The 20,109-nt window shown below is 46.3% G+C and overlaps 1 protein-coding gene across 2 annotated transcripts in view; it reads right to left on the reverse strand.

Annotated features, from left to right (window-relative positions):
- ELFN2 (extracellular leucine rich repeat and fibronectin type III domain containing 2) overlaps positions 1–20,109 on the reverse strand; it is a 653,542-nt gene that overhangs the window by 401,083 nt on the left and 232,350 nt on the right. The window contains exon 2 of one of the 2 annotated variants that reach the window (XM_069653035.1): positions 510–655. The exons of the other annotated variant lie outside the window; for it this stretch is intronic. The gene's annotated coding sequence lies outside the window, so the exon portion shown is untranslated. The remainder of the gene's footprint in view (positions 1–509; positions 656–20,109) is intronic. 2 annotated transcript variants of the gene reach the window in all.

The raw sequence follows: 20,109 nt of genomic DNA on the forward strand, positions 1-20,109 counted from the left end.
CGCCCTGCACAGCTGCCTGGCGCTGGACAGTTCTCCTCGGAGGCAGCCATGCCCGGCCCTGGGCCATCTTTTACACCCTACACATTCTACAATGATCTATAGAGTCACGACAACAAATAGCAGGGCGCCAGAGCCGCCGAATACAAATGGGCATAGAAGCAAGCAACAGTTACACAACTCCAAAAACCAAACAGACAAAAGGCCTTACAGCTCAGTGGGTTGAGTTCCCGCTATAGAGGTGGGCTGCAGGTCCACAACTAGGGTCGAATCTGCCTTCCGCCCTAGGCAGGTAAACACATAATAATAAACCACGTTGACTGAATACCAGACGCGCCTCTTTAAATCATCTCCAGGTTATTGCGTTTCTGGTCTTTGCTATATGGATGGCCAACATATGATCAATCGCCAATGATTATTTTCCTCTCACGGCAAGACCCCCACCACACCCATGCGCCTTTGCTGTGCGAAGTGACCGACACCCAGTACCCCGTCCCTTCCCCATCACTCACCTCAAAGTGCGCCCTGCGATGGGAAGTCCAGGCGCTGCACGCTCTGTGCGTCAGTCCTCCGGCATCCGGGCCACGCCGCTGTCCGACAGCCGCTGCTCCCAGATGGACTGCGGCCCCAGGATCCCGCCGCAATGCTCCGACGAAGGCTGCAATGGAAGGAGAGCGAGAGAGAGAGAGAGAGATGGGTGGAAACTCGGCGAGAGGAAAAGATGGCTCTGTCTTAGGTTTCCAATAGCAACAGAGTATGCAAGCAGCATATAACGAGGAATGCACGCAGCTGCGAGAACTTGCAGCGGTCCGCTAGGGGAGGCACCGCTGGCCCACAACAGGTTCTATGGAACAGCGGAGGCTGGAAAACGGGGAGCAGTGGAGAAGGGGGGACCGGGCCCTATGCCCCTTTCTGAGCAGTAGAAGGTGAGGTCCGAATCGGGGTGCAGAGGAATGTGCAGGGGAAGTGGCCCACGATGCACAGGACCCAATAAAACATGAACACACACACACGCCTCTGCACACGGGCTGCTGGTGTGCGGGGAGACAGGTTACTAATGCACGCGCAGAAGAGTCGGCAGAGAAGAGCAGAGTGCGCGCACCAACCCGGCATCTGCACAGGGAGAAAGCAGCACACACGGCAAGCGAGGCACACGGGCACATAAGACGACAGCAACATACATACGCATACCAAGGAGAAAACTAACTGCAAAGGAGGAAAACACAGGAAGAGAATGGCGTGGCGGCAGATCAACACACAACGCAAGACAAGAAACGGCAGAGAGGGGTCCCAGCTACCGAAACACAAGAGGGACAAAAACTGGAGTGGCACGCTTACTCAAAAGTCACAGCAACTGAATGGCGTTGCTAAAAGGCAACTCGAAGCACGAGAGTAACACACACAGCAAGGGCACATCATTGTGTCATACAGCATAGATGTAAGGCAGCAACACATAACAAAAAGAGCCACAGTAGGATACACAAAATATAAAACACATGGGGAAATGAAGAGGAAAGACAAGAAAACACGTGTCAAGTGAATAACAGCAAACAACTAATCAGAGGTGCCAGAGGCTGACACAGGTGTCCAAAACACCTACCACGAGAGACCAACACATAACAAGAGATCATAACAACCTACTAGCTAACCACCAACCAGGGGTGTTGCTAGGTCTGGGAAAGATCCGGGGCTATGCTAATGTTGGAACTGTTGGGACTGGGGGCTAGCTAGCCTTTTGGTTGTAGCTCCTGAGATTTTATCCGGGGCTACAACCAAAAGACCAGGGGCTATAGCCCTCTCAGCCCGCCCACCCCCTAGCAACGCCTCTGCCACCGACATTCATATCAAGGGAACACAGCAATGTGAAATAGTTCCAACAAGCAAAACAAGTGAGCAACACACAGAAAGGTGCTGAAACAAACAGCACAATGGGAAAACTAAGCGATCAGAGTAACGCTTACGCAAGAGTGTAAAACTTTGCAACAAATATGTCAGGAAAACGACATTCCTACACAGCAACGATTTCCAGCAGAGATGCAACCAAATAGCCAACCAGAAAAAGATAACACACAGCAAGAAAGCACCATAGATAAAATGCATCAAACAGCAAGAGTGCAACGCAGTTCACAGACGAAAGATAAAAAGTAAGAGGGAACGACAGAGCACAAGGCTACCCAGAGTAGGGAAATACAAATAGTAACATAAACAAAGAGAACATGATATAATTATACACCAACATGCACAAGGAGAGATAAAAAAATAGCAAAACACAGAAAGCGATAAAACACAGACAACAAAAGATCACTCAAACCCAGTGAGTAACACAGCAATAGAACACTGCACAGCCAAATGAAATAAAACACACAAACAGCACACAGCAAGAGAGAGAACACAGCCAGTGAGCAACCCACAGCAATACAACTATGTGAAAGATAACAATACACCCAGAACGAGAGCAAGACACAGCATCAAAACAGACAAAGAGTGCGGCACACGCAGCAAGAGCGCAACTCAAACCAAGAGCAGCACATAACAAGAAAACACACAGCATGAAAGCAACTCGCACACCAAGAAGCAACCCAGCAAGAACACCCAGGACAAGAAAACAGTACACTCCGATAGAAAGCAGCACACAGCAAGGGAGCAACTCACACACCAAGACGCACCTAGCAAGAACGCCCAGGACAAGAAAACAGTGCACTCCAATAGAAAGCAGCACACAGCAAGGGAGCCAAACAACACAATCAAACGTGGAGTAAGAGAGAAACACACAGAAAGAGAACACCACGGCAAGACAACTTAGAGCAAAGGACCAAGGCAAACAGTGAGAGAGCAAAACATGCAGAAAGAGCAAGAAGCAGCAACTCACAGTACGAGAACAATACACAGCAAGAGAGCGTGTGTGAGAAACCATCTGTGGACCTTGCTTTTACAGTGCTATTGTTTGTCCCTCCCCACTCTAGCACTCTCTCTAGACATTAGAGTCAGGAATCAACCTTGGCCAACCAAGATGCAGGATTGCACTTAAACGGACTTCATCATAGAGGAAAGCATCTCAGATCCTAGTCTTAGAGGTGGGTGGCAAGTACAGAACACACGTTACTGAGAATTGAATTCTAAGAAACCTGATTTTTTTTTAGACTGAAAATCCTAAGCATCCACTCTGGTGTAATGTATTTGTGTTGTTCACTTTCCACTGCCCGGTTTATTGATGTTTGTTCTTGTTGAGTTCTAAACATAGGACTTATCATTGATCCAAATGTGCTCCCTGTGGCCCTCTAATTTACTCGTGGTCAGGGTGCACCATTTACAGTGTGTTGCCAAGTGTGTGTCTGACACAGATGGTTTTGAAGGCTCAACTGGTTGGTGACACCCTTTTGTCAATTTCAAGAGAGCGCTGTCCCACTGTCCATTGGCAACACAGCTGATGTTGAACCTCAGTCCATGTGAAATCTAAGGTAGCGTTCCGGAGCTAGGCCTTATTGTTATGCACAGAGAGAATATGAAACACATGCAGTCATAACAAGCAGAGGCGTATCCAGGATTGTCTAACAAGTGGGGCCTGAAGCTAATGTATTTGGGCCCAGTGCAGTGACATTAACATCTGTAAATGCCCACACAGCGCTGCTGAGTGGGCATTTACAGATTTTGGGTGGGCCCTGCCTGCTCAGGCCCTACCCTGTATACGCCTCTGATAACAAGGCATCCCCTCGCTGGCCTCTGAGCTCAAGGCCTCAGTGACTATATCCATATATGGTCTTCACTGTCCCACCTGAGTGTTTATGACCCTAGAGTGCAGTGCTGGGCCGACTGTCTAAGGAAAGAGGACCGCCTACGAGGCTTGCCTTATCTCTACGTTTTCTTTTTCTAATATCATTTGTATTCTTTTTTTTGAATCAGGCACCCTATTGAGACTTTTCATAACCATATCAAAAATTAAAACGAGTTACGAAGATGAATCCACTTATTTTATTCTTGACCCATCTGAGTACTATCATAATAACAATTTCACCTTTGATATTCTTCAGGGTCAGCATGACACGTTCCTCCCCAAGGGTGTGTTCAAAAGTCAGCCATCTTGGGCAGCAATCATGCATTTTAATGGGGTAATTAAATGTACTCCCCTATTTACAGTCGACCGGTTTCAGCGTAATCTGGCAGTTGTAGCGCCTTCGTCAGGACTGAAGATACCCTTTCTTGATGGGCTTCGCTGATGCGAGACGCCACAAAACATATGCTATTATTGCTCAGTGTGGTCCTTTTTATTATTATTCCATGAATGAGTTGGCCGAATACCTTGGGGATCCTGCCAGGTATCCAACACCCTGTGTTGCCCGTGCTGCACACTTCTTGCGTGCTGGAGTCTCCCGCAATCCCAATCCAAGCAGGAGACGACCCACTCCTACCCACTCTTAGTAAATGAATTGTGTGATGTTGAGTAACATATAACCCTGGACTGGAAAGAATTTCAGGGGAGTGGGCAGAGCTATCATGGGGCCACTTGAAACAAGACCTTTACTTACTTTACTCCATGAACACCTCATCATTCTAATAAAATGCAGCTATATCACATGACTATCGGCCTAGCAGCACACATAAACATCCTACACAGGCCTAACACAGCCGCAACCAAATCTTGGTGTTCATCCTCCAGACTGCACACATTCAACTGATATCAATCCCACCACACCTAATGCTAGGCTGAAGCTACCATCAGTCAATTACATCAGCTGCACACATAATTGGTGCACCCAAGCACCCTATGAGACCTTACTCTCTCAACTAACCTGGCCTACGGTCACCAATGGCGTTCAACCTACCAGCGCTTTCAGTTTATACACATGATATATATAGCGCTATATAAATGCCAAATAACATAACATAACTTCAGCATTAGGGTCAACGTGGAGTGCACTGGAGTACATGGCTGCAAAGGCCACTGTCCTCATCTCAGATGGAGCTTGCAAGATGTATCTATGGACAGAAGATTCAGGGGGAGAACTTGTCTATCCACTTTCAATGTTTATGCTCAACATCTGCCTTCTCATCAAAATGACCATATCCTAAATGCAGAACCATGAAAAACCACTCTGGACGTAAGGTTAGGAGGAGGCCCAAAAATGAAAGTCTCAGACCTTGACCCTCTAGTGGCCAAGCTTTTCCCAGCCAGTAGCTAAGTCATCAGGAATCAATCTGTACAGGTCGGTCAGACAACAACCATGACACACTGGAGCACACAAGGGAATGACCCCAAGGATTCACTGTACTATATATTTAAAGCTCGAAATCAGACTGAGCTGGGGTAAGTGCAAAATCTTATGCAGTACCAGAAAAATTGTCATTTTGGCACCACCCACCATCTCTTAGAATGGAGCAAGATTTCATGGACAAAATGGCACCCGTGGTAACTCTGGTGATCCTCTGCTGGTGGTATCCTAGGCAGCTGCCTAGAATTGTCTTTCTGCATCAGTATCCTTGTAGTGAGTCCTTTCAAAGAAAACATTGTTGTGGGACACATTTTGTCCACCTGGATTCAGTAAGCCTGGGTGAACTTTCTGAAAAGTGATCTGTAGGCTCCCATGAAATTCCTAATGAGGTTCTACCCGTTTTGCAGAGTCCTGCAGATTTTCATTCCAGCCCAAATCTGTTCAAAACCGCTTGAAGAATCATCAATCTTTAAGAAAATTCAGGCAGGTGGGGCTGATTTGTGGTGGGGAAACATACAACAAATAACTTAGAAGGCTTCAGGAAGGGAGTAAAAGGTGAGGGGAAAGGGAGGGGTTGAAGGAGGCTGGGAGAGGGGGAGGGATTGAGCAAGAGGAAATTGAGTCCTGTGCACCTGCAAATGTTATTCAATTTGGACAGCACATTACACTCTGCAGTAAGGTAGCTCAGTCGGTGAATGAATCTACTACTGAGATCGATATGTAATCTGCAGAACCCAGATTTAAATTAGAAGACCTCAGCCCTTTATCCTTCTGAAGTTTATCAAATAAAGATGACGTGGGGAATTGTAAGACTGCATGCAGGCCTAGCAGAGTCAGGCACTTGATCATGTATGCCTGGGGGTGATTTTCCTAATTCAGAGGTCAACACACTGTGCATTAATTAGGCAATAAGCCCAGAGCCTGCGGCCATTACCGCATAAGGTAATGCCCCTGGGGCCCATAGTTACAGGCCTACGAATTGGACCGGGGTACTAATGGTGTTTCACAGACGGAAAACCTAAAAGTTAAATAAATGGCTACAGTGGACAGGAAAATACAGTCTGATTTCTCTTTCCATGGCGGCAATAGTAAACGAAGAAAATGCCCACCATGGAAGGGAAGAAGAGACTACACGTAATCCCTTCTCCCCTTCCATGGTGGCCATTCAAGTAAATTGAAAAAAAAAGTAAACAAAATAAATGGCCGCCATGGAACAGGGAGAAAGGACTATGCGTAGACCATTCTCCCTGTTCCATGGCAGCCATTTGTTTTGTTGACTTTTTTTCAATTTACAAGCGATCACCGGCGCAAGGGACACGCAATAGCATGTGCAGCCTTACCGTTGGGTGAGGCTCGCAAGCGCACCAATCAGTGCATTTGTTATACAGAGAAACACCCACGCTGGATACTAATGAGGTTTATAACATTACAATTCAGGGAATTCATAACAGACATTGAGCTCTGAAAACATACACGGGTGGGGAAGAGTCATTCATACAAAGTGCATGACATTTTCTCCGGCTGAGTTTGCTTCCACCAGGACTACTGAGGTTATTTATTCAAGTATAAGGAGGGCCCATGGTTACAGGTCAATGACTTCAGAAAGTCCAGCAGTGCTGAGGCAGTGTCAGTCACCTGTCAAGTACGGATTATGTGAACTCTGACATAACTGAAAGTAATACCATTTAGTCAGGTAGGATTGCAATGTTATGCTCTCTGTACTTGAGAACATAACACAAAACATATATCTACATTATTCATGCCCAGGAAGCACCATATATGCGCCTTATGCTAATGTATACAAGGGGACTTAAAGTTAATTTTGGTTTCTATATCCAAGAAAATGCCACATTCACGCCATTAGCTATTTAGACACTTTGCTTTCTTTGAGCATCCCTGGCAGTAAAGGATGTGGACTTCTGACCTGTTCCGTAAACTGTATACTTTGTTTGCCATGACCATGTTTTGGCAGGAAAAGGTCTGACCTCTTCAACCAAGTGTTAACAGCAAGATTTCATCAGCAGGAGCTGTCATGACCTTGCACCCATTCAATCACCTGAATCCCTTAAATCGCTCAACCAAACCCGAATACAGTGAACATGTGTGTGACTTGGGGGATCAGACAAATGTGTTCAACCAGGATTAATTCTTAGCAGGCAGGGAACTCACAGTTTTCCCCATCCACCTGTAATAGCCGAAAGTTAACTTTTTTGACAAGTTAAAGGTTGTCTTTTACCATTCATGCCAAATAAAGTTTTGGGAGGTTACTTCAGCATGTGCTTTAAAAGCACCTCTGGACTTAATGTATTTGGCTTTGGGAAGTCTCGGTGGAAATATGTGAAAACTATAGTACCGTTGAATGTAGGAAAAGTGTAATCTCCCAGTAATTTATTATCTTAGTACAGGCACGTTCTGACATTGAAGCATGCCTGCAAAAAGGAGAATCGCACCACTAGTTCTTTGCTCATAAAAATGAATTACAGGCAGATGACGAGGTCACAGCAAGGTCAATCGTCAAGGCACAACTTACAGGTGCAACGCACTGCCACTTGAGAATGTTACATGGGCTGCCCATCTTGACCAGGAATATAAATAACAGTGTCCTTCAAGTGATGTAGGTGCTCAAGACCTTATCGGAGGCCTTTGGCACAACCACAAAGTCCATGTTGCACCACTGTCTGCTCTCTGTACTGTGGCCTTTTTTCATATTTTATTTTTATCTATTGGTGTCATGTTTTTGTATCAAAACCTTTCACAACGGGGAGTTGGGGGAGTGCTCGAGAGCCCGAGCAAGATTGCAGCGAGGTGATGGCGCTCTGTTGAAGGTGGGCAAAACACCATAAATGAAGCCGCTTAAACCGCATGGTTCGCAAACTTTGAACCTGTAATGGCCAGCCTACAGCAGGGGGATCGGGATACTGCAACCCCCACCAGACCCGCTGATCGGGGATCCTGATCGACACTGCATTGTGTAGAGGGCCGACACAAGCTAAAGGGAAGGCGATTCTCCAAGCGCAGGAGGACGGGGGTGGAGCTAAAGCGCAATGGCGGGCCATTCATTATACCGACACAGAGGCTCCCCACGATAACGCCATAGCACATCAGGCGAAGGGGACCCATATATGTCAAGCGACTTCGGAGGGAATGCATGACTATACCTCCCTGCGACACCCCCTCATAACTCATTTCCACCTACACCACAAAGAATGGAGGGACACAGGCAGCATAGCGCTGCATACAAGGACCTCACCCACGGTGACTACCAGCAGAAGTTACGCAGTTCCGGCCTGATATACACGATCCATCAGTGCAGAGGACGCCGAAAGCAACCACGCTGTGAACAATGAAAGCGGTGAGTCAATCTGCCCCCATAACATACCTGCCTAACCTCTGGAATTTTAAGCATTTCTCCGGGTCTCCGGAAAAGTCCAGTGAATCTCAGGAATTTTGAGATTCTTTCCGGGTCCCGTCATATTCTCCACCTGATTGGCTGCCGCCTGATTGGAGAAGTGGGCGGGACCCGGAAACGGCACGAAATGTTCGTGCCCACTGCCTTGATGCTCCACTATATGAGGCCGCTGCTGGCGGCCAGCATTCACTGACTTTTTTTATTCCCTTGCAGCAGGAGTGAGGACCTCGCAGCGCCGGCGGACTCCCCCCGACCCCACAGTGACGTGACCTGGCCGAAGAAGTGGTTCCAGTCAGAGCGACGCCGACGCAGCAGAGCAGAGGGAGCTGCCGCGAACCTGCCTAGCCTGCCTTAGTTCCAGCTTCTGTCCGTGTCATGTGCCGTGATCCCCTTGGCCATGTGACTGAGCGAGGATCGAATCAGATTCAGAATCCACAAATACAAGTAAGACTAAAAGTGCTTGTATTTCTTTTTTTAAAATGTTTCCTTCCTTTCCCTCATGCGACCCCGACCGCCGTAATAATAGGGCTTTCCATCCATGTCATTGGATGGAAAGCACTATTATTACGGCGGCGGTGTCGCGTTCATTTCGCTTACCATAGCACTGAATCATTCATTCAGTGCTATAGTAAGCAAAAGAAAGGCGGCGCCGACCCCGAAGTAACGCTGATTTCAATCCAATTACATGGATTGAAAGCAGCATTATTTCAGCGGCGGTGCCGCCTTCATTTTGAGATTTTATTGTATTGGGCAATGGTCACTGTTTACAAAAAATGTGTGAGCCCTCCACTCAGAACAAACATGGCCAAAATAACGTATTCTTATTGGCTTTAATAAGATTACTTGGGGGAAAAATACAAGATTAAAGTACTTACATTGGTTTCAATTTCTACAGCAATACCGGGAGGATCCTATCCACTTTGGGTCTGCCTTCATTTTGAGATGTTATTGTATTGGGCAATGGCCACATGGCTCAGGGCTCAGGGGCAATGTATTGGCAATGGTAACATGGCTCAGGGCCGGATCGTTAGCCACTGTTTACTTTCTACCCACGAAACCTGCCCACAGTGGCTACTGTTTATGACTATCTTGCAGGCAGACCCCCTTGGGCACTTTGTCTGGGACATTCTAGATGCACCAGCTAAATTATTTGACAGAATTGTTGCATGAAATTAACCCCTGGCTTGAGCGGCTCATATCTTGTGACTGGCAAAATTCAGTTCCCGCTGCTCAGCAAAGTTGCCAAGGCTGTGCTAATTCCACCACACAGCAATGCAGACTCTGAGAGGATTTTCAGCATGGTTAAGAAAAACAAGACTGAATTCCGTGCCTCTCTTGCTGCCGATAGAACTCTTGGAAACATTATTAAATGCAAGGTGAATATGTTAAGTGGCAAGCGCTGTTATGACATGGATTTTACAAAGCTCAGAAAGGTGCAATCTGCATACACTGTGGAGATCCATGGTGATAAGACATAATGGTCTCCATAGTTGGGACATAATTGTCTCCATAGTTGAACAAGCAATTAATTGTTATTTGCTGGGATTGATGCCAAGAAGCATAAACTTAGTGCTACAACACATTTGATATTGTCTGTCCTTGGACATTGCCCTTTACAGTGGAATGAAATAAATGTGAAACTGCAAAAATGTTTCTAATGATAGCTACAACAACCGAGTTTACCTTTTTGACAGGTGGGTGGGGTGGGGGGGCGGAGCCGTGTGCAAATGGGCGGAGTCTTGTGTGGCTGTGGGCGGAGCCTAAATATCAGGAATTTTGATTTTCAAATGTAGGCAGGTATGCCCCATAACATAGTACAGATCATCCAAAAGCCACCATGCTGACCTCCAGTCTCTATTGATGAGAGACGGTCAAACTGCAGCAATAACACTCCACAACACCTGACCACACAAGTTGTGACTGCCCTAGCAGGAGCGAACACCCGCTCAGCAATCAGCCCCCTCTAGGACACAATCGGATGGCCCAAACACAGGGGGGCACCATGCCTATACCTAGTAAAGGTGGCAATAACTGAAACGAACGGAGTGTGTATCACTTGCCTCAAGCATTACCGCAGGGCGCAGAGGGCGCGATTATCACACTGTAGCCCACAGGGGCCCCACCTGTCACCTGAATCCACAAATATAAGCAACAAAGAGCCCTTACGAGCTATCACATTGGCCAGCACACCAGACGCTCATGGCCCTGCACCACAACAAGAAACAGTGGATGACCCTACCGCCCCATCTACCCGCCCAGCCCACGCATACTAAAGTAAACCAGGCTCCAAATAAGTTCTGCTTTGATACCACGAGCAGCACATGCTGCGCCTACCACCATGAACTCTCTGTCAGCATCTATGCGGCATGGACCTCCTGCAACTAATCAACCCAACGAGCCTGTAGTGCTATTATACCATCAAAAGTCAGCTGCAATGATGGAATGATTCACCCTAGCACCTTCAAACAGCGACATCAGCTATATCAACCAGGGTCTACGGCGGCGGTTTATGTGAAGCAACCTGCCTGATCATACTCAGTGGGGGCCAAATGGACCATTACCTTTGCTCCTGTATATACCGATATCGCAAACAGTGGCTCAGGGGTTACCTTACTTACCTGGGGGGCCAAGGGCGCAACCAGCACAACCCACCCCATTCAGCACCAGGTAACACCTCAGTGGGTGCAATGGGTCACAGGGCATCACGAACTCCAGCATCTGGACAACAGCCCGCCACCTGGGCATGCCAAAAACTTCATCAGAAAGCAACTTTAGCAGAGACACTGACCTAAGCTTAATTGAAAAGACACTATGCTGGTCCGCACGCCAGCAGCCCAAGATGGATGTTCAAAATCAACTACAAGCATTCCTCATAGAAATGAAGGCAATTGGCCATAGGACCCAAGAGATGAATGTCAGAGTCCAGGAAATCAAATGCACCATTCAAGATATGCATACCAGTCTAAATGCCCAGGCAGAACGCACAATGGACCATGAGCAATAGATCAGCGCACTTGAAGATGATAGTGCAGTTGCCGCTACTGATCTAGATGGTCTGATAAAAGAAGTACAACGCCTGAGAGCAAAAGTTGAGGATTAGGAAAATCGCTTGCAGTGCAATGACCTTCGGCTCATTGGCTACCCCAAACAGGCGGGGGGATCGGACATTGGACTTACACCTACTGCTTATTTCAGGACCACTTACACATCCAAGACCCAAGAACATATATGATCGAAAGAATCCACATGGCCCCCGTCCCACGACCTGCGGTAGGATATCGGCCATGGCTCTGACCTGACTGACCTTTCCTCTCTGACCGACCCTGCCAGGTCCAACTTGGGTCCTTCGTGCCATCTATCTCCCTTTCTACCTGTGGTGTTCCCCAGGGGTCTAACCTCTCGTCCTGGCTTTTCAACCCATATCTGGCAACTCTCAACAGCTGCATTGTCATTTTTTGCTCAAATTTCCAGTGCTACGCTGTTGACACTCAACTCATTTTCAGGCTACCCTCGGCCACCTCATCTCCTTCTCTCATCTCTGATTGCCTAACTGCCATTCAAGATTTGTGTGCCGCTAATAATCTTTGTCTGACTGCCTCATCGCTACACCTTCACCATCCTTTCCCCTCACTCACTGGCCGGCCTCCCCTGGCCTTCCACCTACCCCTACAAACGAGGCAAAGAACCTCAGTGTCATCTTTGACTCCACAATTTCCTTCTCCGCCCACATCTCTGATGTCTCTAAAAATTCAAACTTCCTACTGCACCTCCTCCAAGGTGCTCTGCCTTTCCTCTCCTTCCCCCAGAAGCTCATTGTCTCTCAAGCTCTCATTCTCTCCAGGTTGGGCTGCTGTAACAGTCTCTTTCTAAATCGTCCTGCCTCTATTCTCTGTCCTTTACAACTAATCCAGAACAGGACTGCGAGAATTGTCCTTGGCCTCAAGCCCTGGGATCATATCTCTCCAGCTCCGAAATCCCTTCATTGGCTCCCAGTGGATGCAAGGATTAAATTCAAAACCCTCTGCATTGTCCACAAGGCCATCTGGGGCCTGGGTCCAAAATACCTTCAACTATCCCTCCGTAAATACCTCCCCTCTCGAGCTCTTCGCTCCTCTACTTCTAACTCCCTCAGGGTCAGTCGTTTTTCAAAGAAATTAGCTGGGGCTAGATCTCTGTCTTCGGCCGTGGCCTCCCTTTGGAACAGCCTCCGTGCCACTCTGAAATGTGAGGAGAACCATCTCCGGTTCCAGAAGCACCTCAAGACCTTCCTCTTTGCTTCTGCCTTCAGCCCCCTCTTCCCTGTTGACCTGTTTCCCTCTCTGCACCGTGCACCCTGCCACTTTCCTGTGCTGCCTCTGGGCCACCCCTTGCACTGGGGTCTGTATCTAGACCCATACAGTCCCCCACACCCTTTCTTTTCTTTCTGCACTTATCAGACATACCCTGTCTGCTACCTTAAACTCAGCACTTGCCACTTGCTGGCTGCACTACCACCGTTTGTTGCCTGTATTATTTATTTATTTGTACTTATTTATTTTTATTTATCTGTTTCTCCTCTGCTCCGCACTTTCCACTTCTTCCCCCTTCCATGCACTTTTACCCTTTCCCTTTCCCATGCATTTGCGCATTCTCAATGTCACTGGGCTAGTAAGATCATTGTTTTGTTCTCCCCTGTTCCCCTTCCTTGCCTTGTCGCATTCTGAAACACTTGTGTACGAGCGCGATATAAATAAAATATCATATCATATCACAATGCACCTTCTTAATTTCCAACATAAGGTTGCTATCCTGTGTGCTTATAGAGCTGCAGGCACAATCCACACAGAAGGGACAAAGGTCTGTATATTCAATAACTACTCCGTTGAAGTGTCCTGATGGAGGAAATGATTTGCTCCCCTATTTGAGGAACTAAAATGCACAAATCCTGATGAGAGACCCCCTTAGGCTACAGACTCTTCACAATGGCACCACCAGCAACAAGAAAAATCAAACGGCAAAATACAGTGCTCCGTCAGACGCCCAACAGGTCCTGGCCGCAAGGACTCCCGACTCCCAACATGAATGACTTTGATATATTTCACCCTTTTTCAGTCGATCTTACCATATAAAGGCCGATCAAACAATCTCACCCCTTTGTCATCGTCGAGGGCATTCAGGAGAAGAACACGAAGTTGACAACATCATGCCCACTAATCAGAACATCTCAACCCACGCAGATAATACTATACCACTCCGCATTCTTCATTGAGCCACCCCCCATCTTGAGTTCCCAGTGTTACTGGTGGCCCGGACATATCCCACCAGCATGCCAGGTGTGTGGGCGAGATCCCTATTATCTCTCGACCCTCCACCCCCGACCTCCGGGCAGAGGCATACAAGAAGTATTATTGGGATACTGTTGGTTTGTCCCAATGTTAATGTTAATGTTATGACCTTGAGGGCATGGTTAATCTGTTAGGGTTTTCAATTGCACACATACGCATGACCTCTAACGAACAAAGCACTCTCTGGTATAACTTCACCTTCCTTCACCTAACCCCACTTCACCTAACCCCATCCATGATCCAATCAGGGCTCCACAGAAATGGCTCACCTGGATCTAGTAACCCTTGATGTATAAGGGATGGGACACCCAATTAAGAGGAGGCGAGTCCTCAATCATCTGAGAGACATAGGCCCTCATTATGAATTTGCTGGTCCGGATACAACGGTACCGATAAGCTTGACGGTACCGTTGTATCCGGAGCGGCAAACTCCGAGTGGTGTCTGTGGGTGCCTTTCATTCCACCAGATCTGACCTGGTGGAATGAAAGGCACCCGCGAGCACAGCATTTCGGATGCACAGGCACCGTTGATAACGGTGCCTGTGCATCCGGCTTCCCCATTCCCATTTGAGCCCCATGGGTAATGACCCGGTAACTGCCCATTTCTGGACGCCAGAAAAAATGCAACTCCCGGCTACCGCTAGGGTTGTAATGAGGCCCATAGAGAGTGACATTGCTTTTCTTCAGGAAACGCACATTGATGCAAATGAATCGGGGAAACTAAGCCATGCGTTGGGGTAGCAGTGCATTCTCCACATCGAGGACAAATAGGGTTCTCGATCTTGATACACAAATGCATCCTGTTCCACACACTTCACACCATATCAGATAAAGAAGGGAGATACATTCTGCTCTAAGGCCTTTTCCGTCAACATCCCATGAACCTCCTGAACATCTATGCCCCAATCAATGATACACGCACTTTTTTCACACAGATATTTGCTAACTGTGCACAATATATGGGGAATCTTACCCTTATGGGAGTTGACTAGAAAGTAATATTAGATATGACATTAGACAGACAGGGCACACCTCTATCACAACTCCCGACCACACGCAGACGTACAACCCTACTTACCCTCATGTCTGAACTGGGTTTAACAGACGCATGGCGCACTCTCTATGCAGAACGCCATGACTATGCATTCTATTCGAATTGCCATAAATCCTACTCCAGACTAGACTACTAGTTAACTCCTGTGATGGCCTTACCACATATAAAACAATGCACAATACTCCCTATGACTGTATCGGATCACGCACCAGTACTCCTCCAGATCCAACTCTCGGGAGCCCTGCCTAATAGACCACCATGGCACCTGAATTTAAAAACACTGACGTACCCAGATTGTTTTGAACACCTTAGCGAAGACACAGAACTATTTTGGCAGTGCAATCTGACTCATGGATACTCCCCCATCACCTGCTGGGACGCCTATAAACCCTTTATCGGAGGGCAATGTATTTCTAGATGGGCCCACAAACTAAAGGAGTGGAGGGAACGTGAAACTCAGATCAGTGGCGATATAGCACATGCAGAGCTCAAACAAATCTCCGCCCAATGTTTGCAAAAATCATTTACTAGCTGGTCGCAGGCCTACTAAGAAGACACAAACAGGCCCCTCCATCTGATGGCACTAGCCCTTCACACCAGACAAGCCTCACACCATATAACCGGCATTCAAGACTGAGATGGGAATCTGTTAACATATTAAAAAGATATTAATAAACGCTTCACAGAATATTATGGCAAACTATACGTCTGCTCAGACCCAGTAGCACCAGACTATATAGACACCTTCCTTACCAATCTTCATTTACGTACAATCAGTGATACGCAAAATAATTAACTGGGGATCCCAATCACAGCCGCTGAGATAACTCAAGCCATAGTGTCCCTAACAGCGGGAAAGGCGTCCAGACCATATGGCATGCCAATAAATCTATACAAAGCAATGGTGGACAACCTTGCCTCAATGCTCGAAACAGTATTCGCTGAGGCACTGACTATGGGCCACCTACCGGAAACAATGCTTGCAGTCAATATAATTGTTTTTCACAGGCAGGGCTGCGGCCCAGAAGATTGCGGGTCATACCGACCAATCTCACTAATTAACACTGACACCAAGATACTGGCAATATGTCTAGCAGGTACAATTGAGAAAATCATCCCACAACTTATCCACAGAGATCAGACCGGCTTTATCAGAGGTCGCCACTCAGTAGACAATTTGAGACGCCTCCTACACGTACTCGCCGGAGGGGAAGACTCGGACAAAATAATACTGACGGTCGATGCTGAGAAAGCATTCAATAAAGTCTGGTGGGAATTCATGGTTCCCAGAACTCACAGCTTACGGATTCCCACCAACAATTCTTGGGCTCATACGATTATTATACACTAACCCTAAAGCCTCAGGGACCACTAATGGGACTGTCTCAAACTCATTTGAGCTTTACTCGGGAACGAGACAAAGTTGCCCTCTTGACCCCTTTTGTAGGCACTCTCAGTTGAACTGCTAGCTGAGAGGCTTTGCAATGACCCTGATTGGAATGGTGTGATAAGAGGGGCAGAGGAAAATCGAATCTCCATATTCACTGATGACCGTCTTGTTTATGCAAGCAGCCCCACGGTATCACTCCCCCACCTACACCAACTTATCCATGTCTTAGGAGAATAGCTCAGGAGCAACGTGCTTGCCTTGGAAGCAAGACGACACGGAGCAACACAGGTTCGATCCCCGGGTCCATGCTTAGAAACCTCTGGGTATCAAGCGCGTTATAAATGACCTATCATATCATGAGTATGGGCCCATGACAGGATATAAGGTCAATTGGATGAAATCGGAGGTCCTACCCTTCAGACCCGACATACCGTTGGACCCAGGCAGAGTATCCCCTTTTCAACTGCAGCTAGTATCCCCTTTTCAACTGCAGCTACATTCTATCAAATATCTGGGGGTCCTTATCACCCCATCCATCCATGAAATCGCAGACCTGAACTATACACCAACTCTGGCGAAGATCAAATCTAACCTTACCAGATGGAAAACACTCCTGCTGTCCTTAGTGGGCCACATCAACAGCTTCAAAATGAACTCCCTCCCCAAACTAATATACCTAGTGATGACGCTACCCTCTGCTCCAATGCAACACATGTACAACAACCTAGACACACAAATGTCCAAGTTCATTTAGAGAGGTGAGAAGGCAAACATCTGACTCAAAATACTACATTCCTCCAAAAATGAATGGTGGTCTCGTGGTACCAGTCTGACGGACCTACTATCAGTCGCCCCAATAATACTGGGCCAAACAATGGATTGATAAATCGGATACATCCAGCTCGAGATCCTTGGAACTCTCCCTACTTGCTCTGTATACCCCGTCAGAAACCCTGGCCATCCCAAATGCATTCAATCACATCCAATGGTAGGCACAACACTGACGCAATGGTATAGGATGAGAGAGCTCATGGGCTTGGATACCCGGGCAGCCCCAGTCTGGATCAGTGTACGGGCAATCCTCTCAATTGGCCTAGACCACTCATTGCACAAACATCAAGACTCCCCCTGGCTGAGATCAGAGAGTTAGATCTGTATGATGGTGATACACCCTTGGGGTTCCAAGAAGCAGGCCAAATACTTAGACTACGAAATACGGAGTGGCTACAGTATTTTACTGTACTCAACTTGATCAGATCCAATACCCCATCTGTGAGAGAATTGGAAATAGAACAGACACGTCAGTGTTCCCAAGACTACGCTCATTCTACACCATCTGCACTCCTAATAACATTAAACGCAACTTAATACTCCCAACACAATGGTCCAACAACTTAAAAGTACCAATAGACGCAGGCGATATATACGATTATTTTGAAAACATAACATCAACGTCACACTATATTTGGAACAGAGAAATACAATATAAACTGGTCCAAAGACTATATTATACACCTAGTAAACTCTACCGTATGGTTCTCACTCAATCTCTTGCTTGCTGGCAACAGTGTGAGGAGTTAGGTACAATGGGTCACATTATGTGGTCATGCCCCTTGATCAAGACGTATTGGAAAATAGTTCACAAACCAGTTACTAATGTCACGATTGACATGGCCCCCGAACCAATGCTGTTCGGCTCGAATGATGAAGACTGGCCTGCCGATCCAATTATAAGAAAACTGACACATGGATTTCACTTCTCAGCTTGCAAACTTCCAATTATACATTGGAAAATATACAAGGACCCCACCAAACAAGCCTGCCTTGCCATGATTACCAAAAATGGCTCGATTGAATGTTCAGTCCTTAAACGATGTGGCAAGACTGTACAAGCAGACCAATTTGGGGATTTATTAGACACATACATCGACTAAGACTGTTATATATGTAATGCCCCCACATACTTACCTATCAGTCATTAAGGTTGGTGCCAGGCTAGAACAAACAGCACGAACACGGGATACCCCATATACTACCTCTTATCTGACACTGCTAATTGGGTGACGACACAGTAATCTCAACCTAGAAGACTCCATCTATACATGCAATGCCAAACAATCGAGCAACATATGTGTATTATTATTATTATTATTATTATTATTATTATTATTATTATTATTATCATCATTACTGTGGTTATTTTTGGGTGGGGGTGGTTGTTTTACTGCTCAGCAGTGGTTGAAGTGGGCAGGAGCATTCGGGAGGTGCTCCTCTACTTCCTTTAATTAAGTTTTACTGTTCCCATACTTTTATTTTAAAAAGAAACCGTTCCGGAATGGTTTCGTTTTAAAATAAAAGTATAGGAAGAAGTAGAAAACGTGTACTTTTAGTGCAGTGCACTGGACGTTCCCCTGAACAGCAGGTGCATGTGTTTTGGGGTTTGTATTGTGCGTGGGAGGGGGTCTGGCAATGGGGTTTGTGGGGAGCGGTGCAGGCCAGTAGGGAATACAGTTCTACTACTTCTTTTCGTACAGTTCGACCACTGCTGTTGAGTTTGAATAAAGGGGAAATCTTTATTTGAGGGCAGGAGGGGGTTGGGGGGTAGGCTGTTACTTATGGGTCATTAACATTGATGCCCGGCCTTTATATGCCCTTGGGCTGTGTAGGATGTGTATTACAAGTCCTGCAAATACCTAATAAAAAGAGTTACAAAAAAAAACGTTCAGAACATTAAGTAGTTATAAATAGATGCATAAAACAATATAATAAAATGTAATGTGTTCATAAATATCATGAAAGACAAATCACAGACTTGACATAAAACAGGTATCATTCATGACCAAATCATTCCAGTTAGTGTACGAAATGTTTTCTTTCAAAAAGATGACGGTGCAGTAACTGAGCGAATGTGCATTCCTTGCATAAGGGGCGTCCAGAGTTCTTCCATCATCAACACAGATTCTTCATACACAAAACACTTAAAATAATGAATCCTCCAGTCTGCCTTATCAGCACATTCCACACAAAGATGTTTTAGAGTTTCAATAGGAGTTGGAATTTGACAGAACCTGCAAACGTGTAGGTTTTTGGGTATCCCATAACTGCCCCGATTACATCTACGCTACATTTTCTTCATACCTGCGTCTCAGGAAATTGCATAAAATATTTTTTACGGATAGAAGAGCTAGGAACATCATTCATTTATTTTAACAAGGCTTTGCAACCCAACACAAAAGTGGCTAATATTTCACTGCGACATAACTATGCAACTTTGCTCACTTATAGAACTTAGTCCGAATTCTAGACTAATTGCTTATACACTTAAACCTCAGGAGATATGCTAAATACGTCTCCACAATTGACCTTCTAAATTGTGGAACAAAACAAAAGAACATGTGGGTAAAGTGTCTCTACCATAAACCCTGCTGGCCTAATCTTCTGTCTATCAGCTCGAATAACTGGGTTCTACGAGTAGTCCCCATGTTCAATGTAACATTTTGAGGGTTGTCTGTTAAAGCCAATCCCTTGTTATGTACTCTCTGATTACACCTATGGTTCCACCTAGAATGGGATATAGTAAAGCCAAGGTAAACAACACTTGTGGCTTCCTTCAGACTGATATGGTCCAATAAATAAACTCCACTTTTTTCATCCTCTTAATTGACAATATCATAATTTTAGAATATTTTACATTTATTTCAAGGTGGTTTTGTCTGGAATAAGACCAG

Source organism: Ambystoma mexicanum, chromosome 3q (assembly GCF_040938575.1).
Source record: "Ambystoma mexicanum isolate Mex_15411 chromosome 3q, UKY_AmexF1_1, whole genome shotgun sequence".
In the NCBI taxonomy this organism is placed as follows: Eukaryota; Metazoa; Chordata; class Amphibia; order Caudata; family Ambystomatidae; genus Ambystoma; species Ambystoma mexicanum.